This window comes from Engraulis encrasicolus, chromosome 21 (genome assembly GCF_034702125.1).
Source record: "Engraulis encrasicolus isolate BLACKSEA-1 chromosome 21, IST_EnEncr_1.0, whole genome shotgun sequence".
Lineage (NCBI taxonomy): Eukaryota > Metazoa > Chordata > Actinopteri > Clupeiformes > Engraulidae > Engraulis > Engraulis encrasicolus.
This window is the reverse complement of record NC_085877.1, coordinates 29849067-29868827: the sequence shown is the minus strand read 5'-3', so window position 1 is coordinate 29868827 and position 19761 is coordinate 29849067. Positions and strand designations below refer to the sequence as shown.

General features: G+C 43.6%; 1 protein-coding gene across 1 annotated transcript in view; it reads left to right on the top strand.

Moving 5' to 3' along the window:
* Positions 1 to 788: 788 nt before the first annotated feature.
* camta2 (calmodulin binding transcription activator 2) overlaps positions 789 to 19761 on the top strand; it is an 81324-nt gene continuing 62351 nt past the window's right edge. Inside the window, exon 1 of the mRNA XM_063186545.1 lies at positions 789 to 831. The gene's annotated coding sequence lies outside the window, so the exon portion shown is untranslated. The remainder of the gene's footprint in view (positions 832 to 19761) is intronic.

Here is a 19761-nt window from a genome sequence, read left to right as displayed (position 1 = left end):
GCAAGCAAACAGTCAACAAGAGCCTAAACCATAAAACAACTAGTCTCGCACAAAAATATTAAGTCACACATTGCACTTTTCTGGCTTGTTGGCTTAGAATGGGTTTATTCTTGAAGTTGAAGTCATTGGCCATATACCAGTTTTAATTGCTTTAATTGTTTTGTTTTAATCCCTTGTCACGTCAGGATGGTTTTTGGGATGTCTGAATCATGAAGAGGACCTGCCTACATGCAGCGCATAGACACACCGCTAGGTGGTGACATATTGCATATTCTAAACTGTACAATACTAGAAACACTGAGGTTATTGGTAATCATGAGTCCTCATAAACAAAGTGACAGTGTAGAGACATATGTGAGCTTGCAGTTCATTTACACAATTTGCAAGTGTCAAGGAAATATTGCATCTGACATTTCAGGCATAAACTATTATACCGATTATTATATCTATATATTTTTGTGGCTGATATGACATGTGGGCTTGCAGTTTGTTTACACATTTTTGCGAGTGTCAAGGAAATGTTGGATCTGGTATAAACAAGCATTATTATGAAATTTGATCCCTTTGTTCTCCCAAGAGTCAATGTTCTCTTCATCACTCTTTAACCTCTCTCTCTCTCTCTCTCTCTCTCTCTCTCTCTCTCTCTCTCTCTCTGTCTCTCTCTCTCTCTCTCTCTCTCTCTCTCTCTCTCTCTCTCGCTCTCTCTCTCTCTCTCACACACACACACACGCACACGCACACGCACACCCTCACTACCCGCTGTCACTCTCGCTTGTCTGCGCAGTGACGTCAGTCCTCTGAAGAAGATGGCGACGCTGGAGAAGGCGGAAGGTGAGGGAGGTTTTGAGCTGCTTCTCTATCATCTGTTTCAAAACCCTACAGGGGTCTCCCGTCATGACCACCCATTATTGACAACGAGGGGTTTGTTATACATAACATGCTGTTTTGTCATGTGTCAAGTTTGACGTATTTGCACTGTTGCTGGTGTTTGGACTCGCTACATGTCTTGGAACACGTCTCGCTGTGACTGCTAGCGACGGGACGCGAGTTTGCGAAACATAGGACGATATTGCGCCCAACTGCGTTTGGCGTCTCCGATTGGCTACAACGGCTCCCTTGTTCCTCCCCTCTGACGGCTTTCATTTGACAGCAAGAATTTCAACTCTCGCTCAAAGCAGGCTTGCAGAACATTCGTGTACAAATAATTTGGCCGATCTCTTGAAACAGACACTAAAAGTAGGGTAACAACAAACAAAAAGTAGGCTACCCAAACCATTTACGATGCAGTATAATCCTAAATGCCGTGTCGTATTTCATTAGCGTGGTTTGGCATATCTCTTGAAACAGATGTGCCAAGTCAAACAAACGTAGCCATAGCCTACCCAACCATGCAGTGAGCTCCAGTATTTGATTTCACTTAATTTACATAACTTAATAAATGAAAGCGTCAGCTAAATGCAATGTAGGCCTAATGTAGCCTAATCCTAACTGCATAAACTCCTGTGTTTAAAATGTCGTATCATGTCATTTTATTATGGTTTGGCTCATCTCATGAAACAGATGACACTAAAAGCATAAACAAAAGCAGGCCTAGCCAACGATGCAATACAAATGACGTTTCTTACCATTTCATTTTTATTCACATTATCCAAACCTCGAGGTGATCTGGTAAGTTGTCCACCGAGTCCATGGCACACGTGGTAGCAAATGTAGGATTTACCTTCTATTTATTATGTCGGTAAATCCATCTGGTGGTCATATTAGGAACTGCATTCTGCACATCGATTCATCCCCACTTCTGTAGATCTAACAGGGTACTTTGATAAGGTCTGTAAATGAAACACTGAAATTGTGGTGATAGTTTTCTGTTGTTTAAGTACCTCAGTTTTAACCAACTTTGCCTGCCATCGTTGTGTTGATTTGCCACTGTAGCAGTTTCACTCCTTGAAATCTGATTTATACCTTGTTCCAAATACTATTTAATACATTTTCTACAATCCAATATGCCTTGTCTGTCATCATGACACCACCTGATGAGACAGAGCACCACCCCAGTTTTTGGATATGTTAAAAACAGACATTGAGTCTTTCTAAAACTGTGAATGTCATAGTGGTGAGTTCTGTCATTTCTTTTGTATAACATGGCGAAGATGCCACTAATATCAGGTTTTCATAGGAGCAGTGGAAGTCACACAACAGTGGGTTTTAAAAAAATCATTGTGACCAAATGAGGCAGAATACCATCCCAGTTTTTGGATATGTTAAGAACAGATATCTAATCTTTCCAAAACTGTTGATAATATGGTGGTGAGTCGTGACATTTTTTTTAAATAACATGACAAAGATGGTACAAAGTTTCAGTTTTTCCATTTTAAATACTTCATATCTTCTAAACTGTTCATCGCAGAAGATCAGTCTTTCAACACAACATGCACAGAATGGTTGGGAACATACATTGTCCATATTAAACCTCTGTCTTTAAAACTGCACTTACCACAGTCCTTCAAAGATGCCCACAAATTCAAAGGTGAGAATTTTTCAAGCAACTTTAAGCCCCCAGAAAACGGTGGTAAATGACAAGAGGATGTGTGAAAATCCACATTTCACAAGTACATGTTCCAAATGTTACCACCCCTTGAAAATTCATTAAGGACCTACTTAAAGTAGTTTTTTAGATACAACACTCTGAAAGTGGGCTCTCTGAGAACTCTGTTCAAAACGAGTCAGGGGGTACCTGACTAAAACCTTTTTAATGACAAACTATGAGGAGTTGAGAGCTACAATTTTGCAATTGTCCTATTGGGACATTTGTGTACCTCCTTGATTTTTTTTCTGCCAAATCTGAGATGGTCGTGCGGGAAGATTCAGAGATTTGGCATGAAATGACCCATGTGTTAATGTTAGATCTACAGAAGTGGGGATGAATTGATATGCAGAATGCAGTTCCTAATATGACCACCAGATGGATTTACCGACATAATAAATAGAAGGTTAGTCAGCTACCACATGTGCCATGGACTCGGTGTACAACTTACCTGATCACCTCGAGGTTTGGATAATGTAGAAAAAAATGAAATTGTAGGCTACGAAACGTCATTTGTATTGCATCGTTGGCTAGGCCTGCTTTTGTTTATGCTTTTAGTGTCATCTTTCAAGAGATGAGCCAAACCATAAATAAATTGACATGATACGGCATTTGTATAAACACAGGAGTTTATGCAGTTAGGATTAGACTACATAAGGCTACATTACATTGCATTTAGTGACGCTTTCATTTATTAGGTTATGTAAATAAAAATGAAATCAAATACTGGAGCTCACTGCATCATTGGGTAGGCTATGGTTTGTTTGACTTGGCACATCTGTTTCAAGAGATATGCCAAACCACGCTAAAATGAAATACGACACGGCATTTGTGTAGGTATATAGCCAATCGGAGACGCCAAACGCGTTTGGGCGCAATATCGTCCTATGTTTCGCAAACTCGCCCACGGGACGGTGTTTGGATCATGTATTTGTTGACCATTTTAACAACCGAGGCCTGACGTTGTGTATCTCAATTCCTCGTGACAGTCTCATAGAGTTCACATGGCACTGTCGTTGCGTTGTTTGTCCAGGGAATTTTTCATAGCGTGTGTGTATTTGGTATCATGGTGTGCTAGCAGAAATTGTGGCTAGCTGATTAGCGAGGCAGGCTACAGCCGGAGTGCTTAAAATGGTTTCTGTCGTACAGAAGAGGGTGGATGGAATCGATCCTTTCCCCGCTGCTGCTGTAGAACTAACTGTGGCCGCTGAGCTGACAGTATGACAGGGACTTAAAGTTCGGGGATTTCTTGTTGGTGGCATGGATGAACGTGTTTAAAAGTGCGTCCTTACTCAAAGGGTTGTGAAAACAGGGAACTGTGCAGTGAGTGGTCGTCTCCTGTCAGAGGGAGTTTACGGATGCGCTCCGCTGCTGGAAGCTGTCATCGTGCGAGCTCGAGCCCCAAGGCTGGAGAAGTGCGCTGCAAGTGAAAATGTGTGTTTGACATCATCCCCGACACGAATTCGTGAAAGTGTATTCCAATAGATGTTTTCAAACAGATCTGAAAAAGGAAACGTCGTTTTTGTTGCATGAATGATTGATATTGAAGCTGTATCGAGTAGCCCTTGTCAATGAAAGTGAATCCAGTCCAGTTTTCTTCCCCCCACACGTCAGCCAGTTGTATTTTGTTAATGTCAGTTGTGTAATTCCTTCACCTGGCACAAACAACAAGCAAGCAATCAATCAATCAAACAAACAAACAAACAAACAAATAAATAAGCAAAACAAACAAAAAACAACTCTGATGAAGCATTTTTTTTTCATTCTCACGCCTACCGGCATATGGCGACATCGCAGGCCTGCTTTCCGGGGTTGGATGGTAGCTGTAGAGCTATCGATCCCCTTATGTCGAGTTCGGACAGTGGTGAATGACGGATCGATATTATATGGCAATGAGTGAGCATGTCCGTTAATTGAACAGTCTCACCCGGTGTCTGCCCTGCTTGTTATGCGTAGGCCTACATCTTCCACACTGCTTTGGCGTATAGCTGAAATACTTAGCCCAGCCTTCGGCTTTTTCTATGGGTCTGTGTGATGTTATGATGAACACACCTTAACTATAATAAAGCAGTTTGACACCCAGTGGCTCAAAACACCAACTGTTGTATGTGGTAGGTTGTAGTTGTTATGATATACTCTCAATGATTGATTGCATTTGCATCCATTGGCTAATTTAAATCTTATATGGATATACAGTACCCAGTGTATCCCACAAAGTAGCACAATGTTTTGTATGGGCAAAAACATTGGGTCAGTGCAAGCATTAGGTGTAGGCTACTCCCATTGACATGCTCATGTGGTTGTTGATCAATTTGTGGGGCTTGGTTTTTATTTTTTGGTGTTGCGCCACAGAATACTCCATGAATTTTAAACACTGGTGGCATTTTATTGAATCATGTACACACCATCTGCATGTGATTTCCGAATTGTGCGTCAATGATGTAATGATGATTAAGTAGTGGTGCAACCACAGCTAATGCCACTATTGTATGGATTAAATTAATGTGTTTGTTTGTATTGAATTGAATTATCTAAGAACCATATTCATTGCAGGACAAATGACCAATTACTAATTGATCTGTTTAATCTGACCAATTACTAATTAATCTTGGCTGTGGTTCTACCACTTGACGTCTGAGCCCAAAAGAACATCATTGACCCTTATGCCTATTGTGGGTCAAAAAGTGTGTGTGTGTGTGTGTGTGTGTGTGTGAGTGTGTGTGTGTGTGTGTGTGTGTGTGTGTGAGTGTGTGTGTGTGAGAGAGTACGTGCACCTTTGTGTGTGTGTGACGATACAAGTTTTATTTAATGTCTTGCAAAAGTGCTATTCAAGGGTCGTTTACTCGTTTGCAATCGGGATGTTGAATCGGGAAAAGTCCCCCAAAAGTTGTTGTGCCAGGGTTGACAGTGGGGAAATTTAATCGTTTTCTCAGGGAGGCAGGGTATGATAATGGAATGGGACCCATGGTGGTGTACGGCGCAACTAACTACGTACTTATCGCCAGTCACAAGTGAAAGGCGAGGACGGGAGGTACTAGATTGAGTTGGGGCCTCTTTCCCACAGAGGCGGCCGGAATTGTGGGCAATGAGACGCGCTGAGCGGATGTTGCCGTTTGCTGTGGCCGCACTGCACTGCACTGCACGGGTGTAATGGTGTATGGTGCATTAGCTAATTAAGACGCCACTCTGGGGTATAGTGTTAGAGGTGTGTGTGTGTTTGTGTGTGCGCACGCTCGCCTGCACTACATTACATTACATTACATTCAGGACCCTAAATTAACTTTTTTGACCACCAGCCAAAATGGCTAGTTGATATTAATCACACAAGATAAACGCACACTCACTAATGGGTCAAAGTGGCTAGTAAGTTGGCCTTTTCTACTAGCCAAACTGGAATTTCACCAGCATTTGGCTGGTTGGCTGGTGTTAATTTAGAGCCCTGATTACATTACATTTTGCACTTAGCTGACGCTTTCATTTCATTCAAAGCGACTTACAGTTATTATTTTTTCAGGGTACAACATTGCACTTCAGCCATGGATGGAGGTGTAGGGAGAGGTCAGGGGGGATTCAAACCTGCAATCCCTAGATTGAAAGACCAACTCTCTAACCACTAGGCCACGGCCTGCGCGTGTGCGTGCGAGTGCTCATTTGTGTGTGTGCATTTGTGTATGTGTGTGTGTGCGCACCTGGCTGCGTGCATGCCTGTGTCCGTGCGAGCGTGCATTTGTGTGTGTGTGTTTGCTTGCTTGCTTGTGTGTAAGACCGTGTAATGTATGTGTGTTACTGTGTGTAGGTGAATGAGGAAGGTGTGTTTAAAAATAGGCCTCTTTAGACATCAAAAAGGCCGTTTGTCTGAACTGAACACTTGGGTTTCGTCAAAGTGTCTGCCAAGTTGGCAAAACATGCTATGTGAGCTGTGAGGCCCTTTAATTAAGCGCCATTGACAAGTAAGTTAAGACATCATGCCACTACACGTGTTGAGCCACCCATTCACTGATTGAACCAGATCGTGTTCATTTGCCATTAACTATGTAAGATGTCCCTTCTCTCTCTCTCTCTCACTCTCTCTCGCTCTTTGTCGCTCTCTCTCTCTCTTGCTCTCTCTCTCGCTCTCCCTCTCTCACTTCTCTCAGGCCATACTCCCTCTGTCTGTCTGTCTGTCTGTCTGTCGCTCTGTCGCTCTCTCTCTCCCGCTCTCTTATCACACACACACAAGCACACTCACACGCACACTCACACACACTCACACACACACTCACACACACACTCACACGCACACACACCATTTTCTTTCACGCTCGTTCTGTCTGTCTGTTTGTCTGTCTCTGTCTCTGTCTCTGTCTCTCTGTCTCTCTGTCTGTCTCTCTCTCTCTCTCTCTCTCTCTCTCTCTCTCTCTCTCGCTCTCTCTCTCACACACACACACACACACACACACACACACACACACACACACACACACATACACACACACACACACACACACACACACACACACACACACACACACACACACACACACACACACACACACACACACACACACACACACACACACACACACACACAGACAGACAGACACACAGTACACCAGGCTATTTTGGGTCCTCATTAAATATTAGCCACTTTAAGAGTGATCGTCGTCGTCATGAGTGTGAAAACTTCAGTTGCTAGCTTTTAGCCCTCATGCTGATGCTGCGTCAACTCATTCTGACTCGCACGCACGCACGCACGCACGCACGCACGCACATATGCAGAGATTTTATGTGCCAGTGTTGCTTGTGTTTACATGCGTATTATTATCGTATACGCACGCACACACAGAGACTTTTCTTGCCAATGTTTTTTTTTGCACACTTTTGTTTGTTTGTACTTATTGTTGTTTAACCTTGTATTTAAAAGCAGTAGGCCCACATAACTTACACACACACCCAAACACACATGCACAGACACTGAGTTTTTGTGCCACACACACACACACACACACACACGCACACACACACACAGACAGACTGTCCGTGCCAATGTTTCTTGTATTTAACTCGTCCTGACATGGGCTATGCAGTACAGTAGGCACAGCCGCACACACATTTTGTTTGCTCGTTGTGTTTAACTCGGCCTGACAACGGCCATACATATCCCATACATATCCCATACATATTCCAGTCGCCCCCCCCAGCAACAGTTTGTATAAAGCCAAAGCCATAGCAGTGGCAGAACACAGTGCTCTGGTGGTGGTGATTAGTGTGTGTGTGTGTGTGTGTGTGTGTGTGTGTGTGTGTGTGTGTGTGTGTGTGTGTGTGTGTGTGTGTCTGAGACTGCATGTTTCTGTGTTGTGTGATGGAGAGCACAAAGAGACGAGCTTACTTGTGTGTGTGTGTGTGTGTGTGTGTGTGTGTGTGTGTGTGTGTGTGTGTGTGTGTGTGTGTGTGTGTGTGTGTATGATGGTGTGTATGAGAGAGAGAAAGACGGTAAGAGAAAGGAAGAGAACGTTTTTGTATACAGTACACTTCTGCCTGAGTGTATGCGAGTATGTGTACGGGTGCGTGTTTGTGTGCAGTGTATGAGCGAGAGAGTGAGTGTTTGCTTATAGGTCCGGCCAGCAGTGACATTAGTTAGGGGCTTTTTGCACCCCTGTGTCGTGCCGTGCGCTGCCTTGTCTTGTCTCCCTCCCCGCCTCGTCTTTGCCGCTGGCCTTGGATGGTGTTTTGAAGTTCAGTCGGCACACTGTGCAGCATACACATGAGCATATGATGATATGCCATGAGGGTAGTCGTACTGTACACCTCGCGATCACATTCACACAGTACAAATTATTCCCTTTTTAGGGGATCGAGTCAAGGTGGAGGAAGGTGTTTGTTAAAGTGGCCGCATTAAAATGCTGGGGAAATGTTTTGTTATTCTTGGACAGGGAAAGCAACAGAGAGGGGACAAAGGGAGCCAATTGTTCCAGACTCAGGGAGAGGGGGGGGCTCGACCCTCCTTGCCGCACGAATACACCGGCCCAACCTGAGCGAGGCGAGCGAAGGAAGTAAATGACTTTGTATTGAGTCACACGACAAAAGTTGTGCGGGCGACTAGAGGCGATTCGGGCCATGAGAGCGACAGTTTGTAGTTGAACTCCAAGGAATATTCTGCAAATTATCTATGACGCGGTTCGGTGACAGCCACAACAGCCAATGGGAATGTTGGAATGCTTGCATTCTGATTTTAACGGATATACTCTAGTCGCTTCAATCGCTCGTATCGCTCTTGCTGCACAGAAGCGATTCTCTGTCGCTTGAATCTCGTTGCGCCCGGTCTATTTGCCGGTTACTTTGTATACTTTGTCATGGGCCTGGCCCAAGCTGTCCGCGGCCCTGTTCTTGGTTTTCATTTGTTCCCCGGGGAGATTGTCTCAAACTCCTGCTTGGAGCATGTTAGGACAGTCATGGGTAATCAGACTTGTTGTAGCCCAAAGGTTGCCGGTTCGACTCCCTACCCGCCAGGTGGGGGGAGTAATTAACCTCCTCCATGACTGAGGTAACTTACCTTGAGCATGGTAATGTCCTGCCACACTGCTCCCTTGGGGCTGCCCCCTTGCACGGGTGAGGCATAAATGTGTGCAGTGTGCAGTGAACACTTGTGTGCTGTGGAGTGCTGTGCTGTGCTGACAATAGGAGTTGGAGTTTTCCAGTTGGGCTTTCACTTCACATTCGTTACAAATGGGGCGGATGCTCTGTCTCTGCCTCCTCTCCTGCCCTATCCTGCAGTTTGGTGATCTGTAGTTTGGCGTGATCCTCCGAGTTGGCACCCACCAGTGCACTCAACTTTATTGTTGTTACAATTTACAAGACCTGTTTCCTTATGGCTCTCAAATGGCACCGTAACCAGACCTGTAGATTATTTCGATCTCTTGGCTGCATTTTGCTACAAAGGGGAGAATGTGCAACATGGTACGGTCTCTCTCTCTCTCTCTCTCTCTCTCTCTCTCTCTCTCTCTCTCTCTCTCCTGTGATGCTGTTTGGTGACCTGTGCAGATGGCACTAGTGTCAATTCCGAAAGTCAAATCCATGCCACACATTTGGTCCGAACAGCTCTGAAGCAGCTGATTGTAGAGTACTCAAATTCACTTGGAAAAAAGAGGGCTTTTATTTGTGTGTCTTTATTTGACAATGGACAGTAGAGAGGAGAGAGACTGGGAAGGATCGGGAAATGACCTCGGGTGGGACTCGAACCCAGGTCCTCTGTGTTAATGGTTGACTATGCCCTAGACCAGGGCTGGGCAATTATTTTGGCTCAATGGCCACTTTGGGTTTACAAAGAGTGGCCAAAGGGGCCACATTTTGGAGGCAACTTGGGTCAGAAATAGCAAATAATGTTTGTTGACGTAACGTTTTGACTATTTCATTTGATGAAGACAGCCTTGGTTCATCTCCAAGCTCAAAGACCCCTGTATTGGGTAGCCATTTTAAGAATGTTTGGTGAGAGTTATCATATTGGAGTGAAAAGTTGCCTTTGTTGTAAGAGCTCTGTGGGCCTGGCCACATGAAATGGTTCAGGGGGCTGCATGTGGCCCCGGGGCCTGAGTTTGCCAACCCCTGCCCTAGGCTAGACAACTGAGCTTTCGTGTCCCCCTGGCCTGGATTTTTGACACCTCTGGCCAGCACCACAAATCTGTTTGGCCCACACCAGCTGACTCGGTGGAGCTGTTGTTGTTAAAATAACTTAATAACCAGTGTTCCTCCAGCGCTTAGATCTCAAACATCACTGCACAGATTAGTTCAAATCTCCTGGCTCCACACAGGCCTGCCTCTTAGAAAGAATGCCTTTTTTGTATTCGAGTTTCTGAATGTGTCTTATATTATAGAGTAGAGTAGAGTAGAGTATCATTTATTGATCCCAGGGGGAAATTGAGGTGTCAAGTAGCATACACACATACATAAATACAAAAAGACATTACCCACAAGACATTACACACTTACACATAAATTAAGTTAACCAAATATAGCAATATATAACAATATGGAACAATGAGTGTGACCGTAGAGTTTGACTAAGTTCTACAGATATTGAAGTTGATTGAGTTATACAGACATTAGTGAACACTCTCCTTAAGCGTTGTTGTTCTTTTTCTCCTTCTGTTGCAATCCCATTCCATCCCCTCACTTCCATCTTCCCTTGTCTGGAATGAGTTTCGTTGTGGTTCTTGTTGTGGCAGGGCACAGGACAAAGTGATCTGAAACGGGCCCCTACCCAATATATTTAATGTAATAAGGACCACCCAATTATGGGCCCCCCACTTCCCTGGGCCCGGGACAAGTGACCCCTTTGTCCCCCCTATCAGCTTTCCTTGTTTTTGTTGTTGTTGGTGTTGTTGGTGGTGTTGGTGTTGTTGTTGTTGTTGTTGTTGTCTTGGTGATGATGTGGGCGGCTACAGCCGTAGTGTAAACACACACAGGTAATGTGATGGGACCAGCAGAAACAGGAGCTTCAGGACATCCGCTCAACGCCTCTCTCCATGGCTGTCTCTCATGTCACCTAGTGTGTGTGTGTGTGTGTGTGTGTGTGTGTGTGTGTGTGTGTGTGTGTGTGTGTGTGTGTGTGTGTGTGTGTGTGTGTGTGTGTGTGTGTCTTTGTTGGCCATCTCTCATGCCCATCACTGTAGAGAGGCATCTCTCTTGTCCCTGTATCTAGGCCCGGCTATTGTGAGAAATGTATTGAGCATCTTGTGTGTGTGTGTGTGTGTGTGTGTGTGTGTGTGTGTGTGTGTGTGTGTGTGTGTGTGTGTGTGTGTGTGTGTGTGTGTGTGTGTGTGTGTGTGTGTTGCTAGACTGGTATTATCAGGGTGCATTGCCATACAATTAATGAAGTGTGTAAGTCTCACTTCTCCTTTTCCCCCAGACATATTGCTGCTTTGCTTGCCATTTGTGTGTGTGTGTGTGTGTGTGTGTGTGTGTGTGTGTGTGTGTGTGTGTGTGTGTGTGTGTGAGTGTGTGTGTCTGTCTGTCTGTCTGTCTGTCTGTCTGTCTGTCTGTCTGTCTGTCTGTCTGTCTGTCTGTCTGTCTGTCTGTCTGTCTGTCTGTCTGTCTGTCTGTCTGTCTGTGTGTTTTTCAATAACAGAGATCTCGGCTGATGTTGCATAATATTTGGATTGTATTAAGGCATTTAAAAATTGTGAACAAACCATGCCCCCAACAGAATGGTCAGGACCTTGGAATGGGCTGCTGAACAGTAAAAAAAAAAAAGCTGCGTTGTACAAGTCAATGGTAGTGTGAGCAGCACAATCGTATGTTGAAGTTGGCAGGCATTCTCCTCAGAGGGGGAGGATATAAGGTTAATGATTTCCTGTATAGGCCGATCCACTTGTAATGGGCCTTAAGTGGGGGCATAGTGCAACCGTTTGCCCCTGTGACAGAGACCTAGGACTGAATCCAAAATGTACTCCATTCACTACACCAGTGTTTCCTAAACCTTTTTTTCTGCTGCGACCCTTTTTTGGACCGAAGATTTTCAGCAAAACGGGAAAAATCCATTTTTATTTGTATGTTTTAATATCTATTTTAATCGAGTCATGAGTCTACCACAGCAATCCCCACAGCGACTCTTACTGTAAGTTGCATAACCCGGTAGGAAAGATGGATATACATTTAATTTATTTATCTATCCTTTCTGTTGTCATAGCAACGCGGTTGCTATGCCGAAGTAACAGTTCAGCTGGTGGTTTCAGAGACAGGCTGAGGGGAGATGCTCCATAAGCGCTCTCTTCCCTCTCTCAGTCTCACTCTCAGTCTCACTCACTCACTCACTCACTCACTCACTCACTCACTCACTCACTCACTCACTCACTCACTCACTCCCTCTCTCTCTCCCTCTCTCTCTCTCTCTCTCTCTCTCTCTCGCGCAAGCATGCATTGCACGCACACATACGCTCTCTCTCAGACATACACAAATAAGAAATGTGATAAAATGCCAGTATTGTGATTTGCTGTGATTGGCTGCCCACCCATTTCAATGTTTCTTGTGTGGAGTCTTTCTTTGGTTTTCGTAAACACACTCCATGTGAGGTGCGCACGGCGGTCAGTAGTAAACTTTATGAAAAAAAAATTGTCTTCGCTGTTCGCACACGGGTGGGAGACGTGACGCCTTGTTTTTTCGTAACATTGGTTAAAAACCTACAAAACTGTTATTTTTCCTCTTAAAAACAAATGTCAATAAAGAAGATGTGGTACATTATGTTTCATATTAGTCTTAGATGAGAAGAAACATTTTTGTTAAGATTTATGTGAAGGTTTATATGTCAAATATCCTGCGGTGTGACTGTAACATTAATGAAACCTGGAGTATAATATACCGGTATATATAAATTAACCAACAGCATTTTGAATAATGTATGAAGCATTTGGCATGATGGCATAAATATTAACTTGATATTAAGATATGTGAATGTGAAAAAAATTCAAGACAGTAATATTAACTACAAGTTCCATTTCGTAACACAAATTGTGTCCTGTGGGTGACATGTATGTCAATGTTGGTGAACGGGCAGCTACAAGGCCAACTGCAAGGGTCTTAAAGACAGCCTCCTAACTAGTCAGTACCTCAGCTATTGGAGAGTGGTTTGGAAGTTTAAGGTGACTCTTCACCTCTTAATATTGTCTACATATTGCAATGTTTCTGTCACGCAATGCTTAGGTTCATTTTATGGTGTCCTGTGGTGTGACTGCTCTTATAGAAGGGGGAAAAAGTTTTTTATGAATGAAAACACATATTAAGATTAAACACAATATCATTATCTAGTTACCATGATCTCAGAGGTCAGTCATGTATACAAAAGGATTAAAATGGCCACAATGGAGTGAATTTCCTGTGGTGTGACTTCATGTCATGGGGTGTGACATGCTTTTGCAATGTGTTACTCAATCCTTACTTGTTTTCATGTATCATGCAAGGATATAAGGATACCAGGAGATTTATTTGTCACATTCACACAATTATTACAAGTAATACAGTGAAACCATGCAATGAAATCACAGTAATCTGCCTGTACAATGCATAGGCGTGTGTGGGTGGGGGTGGGGGTGCGGGTGGGTAGTAGTGTGTGTGTGTGTGTGGGGTGTGGGTTAAAGGAACAATAGTACAAAGAGTATGGGGGATATGTTTGTGCAGAATATTAATACTTTTATTGTATCTTACAGAAATGTCACACCAAGGATGTCACACCGCAGGCCACATTTTCCCCAAAATGGCAAAAATTAGGCGAAATTCCACGGACCACTATGAGCTTTATTTTTTTCTTTTTCTTTTCTCAATTTTTTCCCATCATTTTTTTCAGGAATTGGAAAAACTTTTTTTTTTTTTGCGTTACGCCCTTAAACGTCAACCACCCACACTCAGAACTTCATGCAGTACTTTTAATGAGACCTACGTTTTCAGCTTATGCCTTTAAAGGTGGTGGTGCAGGTTAACCATCACTGATGATAAATCGGTACCGTACTTATAGGTACTTTGACTCTGAGGAAGGTGCAGGTGCGCCAAAACGTCAGTCACTTTGTGCACCAAAATAAAAAATCTCTAAAAAAGTTGCTGAGTGCTCCAGTCTTCCCTGCGTCTAGTCACTGTGAAGTAGTTTGTCTTGATACTGCTGTCCTCGACTGTGAGCCCCACCAAGGCTGAAGTACAGACATCTTCGAGGTACTTAAAGCGCTCAAGATATGTACCATTGATTTTTTTTTCTGAAATGAGAGTTTAAATCCATGTATTAACGTTTATTTTTTAAACAGAATTTAGTGATGATGTCACATTGGGGAGTGTGTTTCTGTGTGTTTCTCTATGGCCCTCCACTCACACTGTTGAAGGGAGCAAAGATTGCGAATAGTTTAGCACAATTATTTGTCTTGAAAAGAAATATCGTCCAAATAATTGTTATATCAATATTGACTGAAGTAATCGTGGTGATGTTGATTTTTGTCATAATCGACCAGCCCTACTGACCAGGATTTGAAAGGGTTGGTGATGTGTACCAGCTTGCATAACTCGCATCAGGAATCCCCTCATGTTATCGACAGGACACCGTTACAAAACATTGGGAATACGACCTGCACGCACGCTCACACCCGTAGACACACATTCTGTCTCTCACTCTCAAACACACACACACACACACACACACACACACACACACACACACACACACACACACACACACACACACACACACACACACACACACATACACACACACACACAGAGTTGGCCAGTCCGCATCCATTTTATCCGTGTCCCTATCTCTCGGTTTTACTTGCAAATGAGGGATGTGCAGAGAGCGAGAGAGCGCGAGAGAGAAAGAGAGAGAGAGAGAGAGAGAGAGAGAGAGAGAGAGAGAGATCTTCAGCTGAACATACTTGGTCAGTTGGTGTGTGTGTGTGTGTGTTTCTCTCTCTCCCACAGACTAAGCGGTCTCGACAGCATCACTAGCTTGCACCATATGAAGTGAGCAAAGGATCATTTCAGACGTGGCCTAGGAGCCGGTCTTCTTTGCAGCCCTTACATGAGGTGGCATTGCCAACGACCACTGCCACCAAGACTTTTTTGTTTTTAAAAAATATTTTATTAGGGGCATTTTTCCTTTATTTCTATTGGACAGTATGAGAGGCGACAGGAAGCAAGTAGGAGAGAGAGATGGGGGAGTATTAGCAAATGACACAGGCTGGAATCAAACCCGGGTCGCCAGCGTAGTAACTCTGTGCCCCACCTTTAGGCCACGGCAGTGCCCACAGAGACTCTTTTTGAGAGAGATGGGGTAGGGTTGGGAAATGACCCAGGCCGGATACAAACCCTCTCTCTGATTATTTCTTTGAGCGTATATACAAAGAAATAATCTTTTTTCCCCCAACAAGTCATTATGTCCTATGATAAGATAATCCCGCAAGCTGGTCCTTCTCTACCAGATGGAGTCTCTGAACAAGGTGTGGTGGAAGTGTGCGTGTGTGCTGTGTGTGCGTGCGTGTGTGTGTGTGCATGCTAGGGCTGTCCCGACTATTCGACGTAATCGATTACGTCGACTGCGTAAATAAGTAGGCGTGTTCAACATACCGTCTATTATTTTTCAGGTCAAAGTTAAGAGGCATATCACAGTTTTTCCCTTCCAAAAAAAATAAAAATAATCGTTTGATAATCGACTATTCGAAAAAAACAGTTGATACACTAATCGGGACAAAAATAATCGTTAGGGACAGCCCTAGTGCATGCGTGCGTGTACGTGTGCATGTGCGTGCTTGCTTGTGTGAGAGGCTTTGGAGTGTGTTTTGAGCAGGAATGCAGGTGGTGTGTGCGAGAGAGAGAGAGAGAGACAGAGAGAGAATTAAAAGGAGACTTGAGGAGCTTTTGCATTTCTAGAGATCAAATCTGTTTACAACAGGGGAAACCCTTTTCATTCGAGGGGCCACTTCAAATGTCCTCCAAGGGCCGCACTATGAACACTAACCAGGATTTTCCCCTGCACTTTAGGCCTATATAATAGTGAAGCTGGCTACCTTTACAACAGACCCCACCTTCACAAGGTCCCGCGAAAATATATATATCATTTCATGTGAAACTGATTACTGAATAAGATGACCTCAAGGGCCGTAAATGGCCGTAAATCTTTATACGCTCTTTCTATCTTTCTTTCTTTCTTTCTTGCTTTCTTTCTCTTTTCCCCCTCCTCTCTCTGTCTCGTTCTCTCCCTCCCATCCAAAGTGTGTGTTTCTGTCTCTCCGCTTCTGTCTCTCTCTAGTGAAGAAATGGTAGAGGATGCAGGAAGATTCTACACCCACTCCTGTGGTATCTAGGCAACAGAGCTATAGAGGAGCGAGTTTACCAGGAGGGAAAAAACCCTGTATGTGTATCATAGAGAAGGGTGTGTGTGTGTGTGTGTGTGTGTCTCTGTATGTCTGTGTGTGTATCTGTGTGTGTGTCTGTGTGTGTGTCTCTGTGTGTCTCTGTGTGTCTCTGTGTGTGTATCCAACATGATCTCCAAAAATTCCGTGCTCCTGGACACGGATGTTAAGGACACAAAATCCGTGTCCAGGAGCACGGATTTTGCCAAAATTCCGTGCTCCTGGACACGGAATTATTTTCCGTGATGGACACACAGAAGTGCTCTCTCTATACTCCCACAGCTCTATGTTTCCACAGTCTTGTGTTTTCTCAGGATTTTTCTCATTTCAAATATTTTTTCTCCAAAAAAAAATTTCTTACTGATAGGTTAGGGTTAGGGATTGTTTTGGTCTGGGCACAGCTATTTTTCTTTTATTCATTATATGAATTTGATAGCCTAGCAACCAACTGGAAAAGGTATTTCTCAAAAAGATGTCTTTAATGACAGGTTAAGGTTAGGGAATGTTTTGGTCAGGGCACAACTTAAATTGCTATAACATTATTTTGTTTAGGATTAGCATTTGGTATGTATTTTCTAATGATAGAGTTAACACAGTGCTGTGGTAATAGCCTATAGAAAGCACTTCCGTGTGCCCATCACAGAAAACAATTCCGTGTCCAGGAGCACGGAAAACAATTCCGTGTCCAGGAGCACAGAATTTTGGCAAAATCCGTGCTCCTGGACACGGATTTCGTGTCCTTAACATCCGTGTCCAGGAGCACAGAATTTTTGGAGATCAGGCTGGTGTATCTGTGTGTGTGTCTGTGTGTGTGAGTGCGTGCGTGCGTGAGTGAGAAAGAAAGAGAGAGCAAAGAGAGGTGCTGTTGGTCGTGTGTCTACACTTACACTATATTAGAGAGGAGATAAGTGGTGGTATGATATGACACACACAGAGAGAGTATGTGTGTGCGTGTACTGTACCTGACAAAGGAGAAAACAGGACCCCGTGTCTCGAAAGCATCGTTGCTAGCCAGTTAGGTTAGGTGGCTTGCATTGGAAGCAACAAGCAAGTAAGTTGCTAACTTTGCTAACTTAGTTAGCAACGACGTTGTGGAGAAACAAACCCCTGGTTTGGTTGTGGTTTGTGTTTTTATCTGTGGATTTTCTCATACCCTGTCTATTTGTCTGCGTTTCCATTCACAGTGTTTTGGGTTGTCTGCGGCTGGCGCCAAACACACATCATCACGTTCGTCTAAAGGCCTACTTTTGCACATTGACTTCGCAGGAAACACGCTGTCAGCGGGGGGAGGGTCCTCATAGTTCAAAGCGGTCAATTCTGCATACGCAGGGCAAAAGTAGCCGTGCCGTTTTTTTCCCGCTGAGAATTCAAGGGTGGCGGACCAATCAGGATCTTGCCCTGTCCGTCTGGGAGAAGCATACGTTCAGCGCTGCAATGGGTCGTTTCAGCTCTGCAGAGGGGGGCGTGGTGGCTAGTTTGGTTACGTAGGCTGCAGAACTTTGCAGGACAAGTATAAACCAGGCTTTAGTAATGGGCAGGCAGCCACGTTGACATCTCTGGTTGCTCTTGTTTATGTTGCATCAGTGGATCTATCTCAGCGATCCCCTTGGGTGGTGGAAGTCAGGCAGACTGACTATCAGGCTCCAAGTGTGTTACTGTGAGTGTTGCCACTGCGTGGATTCCCACAGTGCTTTATCGCTAAGGAGCCCACCACCTTGACGACAAACATTCACCACCTTGACATTCACCACCTTGACTGTCCTGGAAAGATAAAGGCTCGCTTTGTGTTGTTAATGTAATTTGTAAGGAAGGACTTTGCTGAATTTAATTTGCATCAGCAGAAAAGTGTATTTGTTGGGGTTTTCATGTCATATTTGTTATGAAACTGCACAGAATAGCCTTTCTAGTCACATATCTCTGATCCGGCAAAGCCCCCCATCAACTTGACTAACATATTTGTTGCTGTGCAGTGTTTCTCACAGAACATTTGTTGGTTAAGGTGTTGTAGGTGTAGCTGCGGTGTAAAAGACTACCATCATTGGAAAGGACATGTCGTCATACCTAAAAATTCAAAATGCTTTGGGGATTAGTTAGCATGAGCTCAGATATCAGTCATGTATACAAAAGGATTAAAATGGCCATAATGCAGTGAATTTCCTGTGGTGTGACTTCATTTTCCTGCGGTGTGACATGCCTATGCAATGTGTTGATGCAGGACACATTTTCCCCAAAATGGCAAAAAAGGCGAAATTCCACGGACCACTAAGTGCTTTATTTTTTTCAATTTTTTTCTCCATTTTTTTCCATCATTTTTTTTCAGGAATTGGAAAAACTTTTTTTTATTGCGTTACGCCCTTAAACGTCAACCACCCATATACAGTATGTATAAAAAATACACAGAGTGTATACTCTACATGTTTGTCAATCAACTTTTGAAATTGTAGCAGTACAAAATCTTTATCTTTTCAAGGGCTCTAAGTCAAGGTGGTAGGTGTTTGCTGTCAAGTAGGGGTGGGCGGTATGGCCAAAAATGTATACCTCGGTATAATTTTAGCCATGGTATATATCACGGTATATACCACGGTATCCATTACATTTGTGTAAAATTGAAGCATTCCATTGCAAAATGTCCAAAACACCTTTTTTTAACTTTTGCATGTTTTTAACATTTTCATTTTTGGAATGTGTGTGAATTCTTGCCATTCAAATCTTTTGAAAACAAACAAAAACTATGTAACTATGTAAAACAACTATGTAAAAATGCATTTTGCAATGCAATGTAATGCAATGCAATAGGCTACAACATGTCAATTTCACCAAGTCTAGAAGGGGTTAAACTAGGGAAGGGAGGGGTGTCAAACTGAACATGGATTTTATCCAATAAATCGTTCATTGGACCTTTTCTGGAGTTGCTGATGGTAATTTGGAATTGTGTGCTTGCATCTGTGAATATGCCAAGCTGTTATTGTTAAAGTTTCAAAAAACGAACTTTCACATGAGGCAGCTAGCAATGCCTTGTTTAAATTAGGGTGACCAGACGTCCCGGTTTGGAGTTGTGTGTCCCAGGTCCCGAGCAAACCCTCTCGGTAGGGCTGCACAATTAATCGAAAAATAATCAAAATCGTGATAACATAGTGAAATCGAGCTCATGATTTTAATCGTGATTTAATCGTGGCAATAGTGACCTACTTTTGAGAGCGTCCTTGAAGCCAGAACATACTGACAGGCTGGTGTTTCTGGCCTGAATTCTGTCCCCTTCAGTTTCATGCTATTGCCTTTACATAATTATTACAATTCATTTTATTTTGTTCATCCCG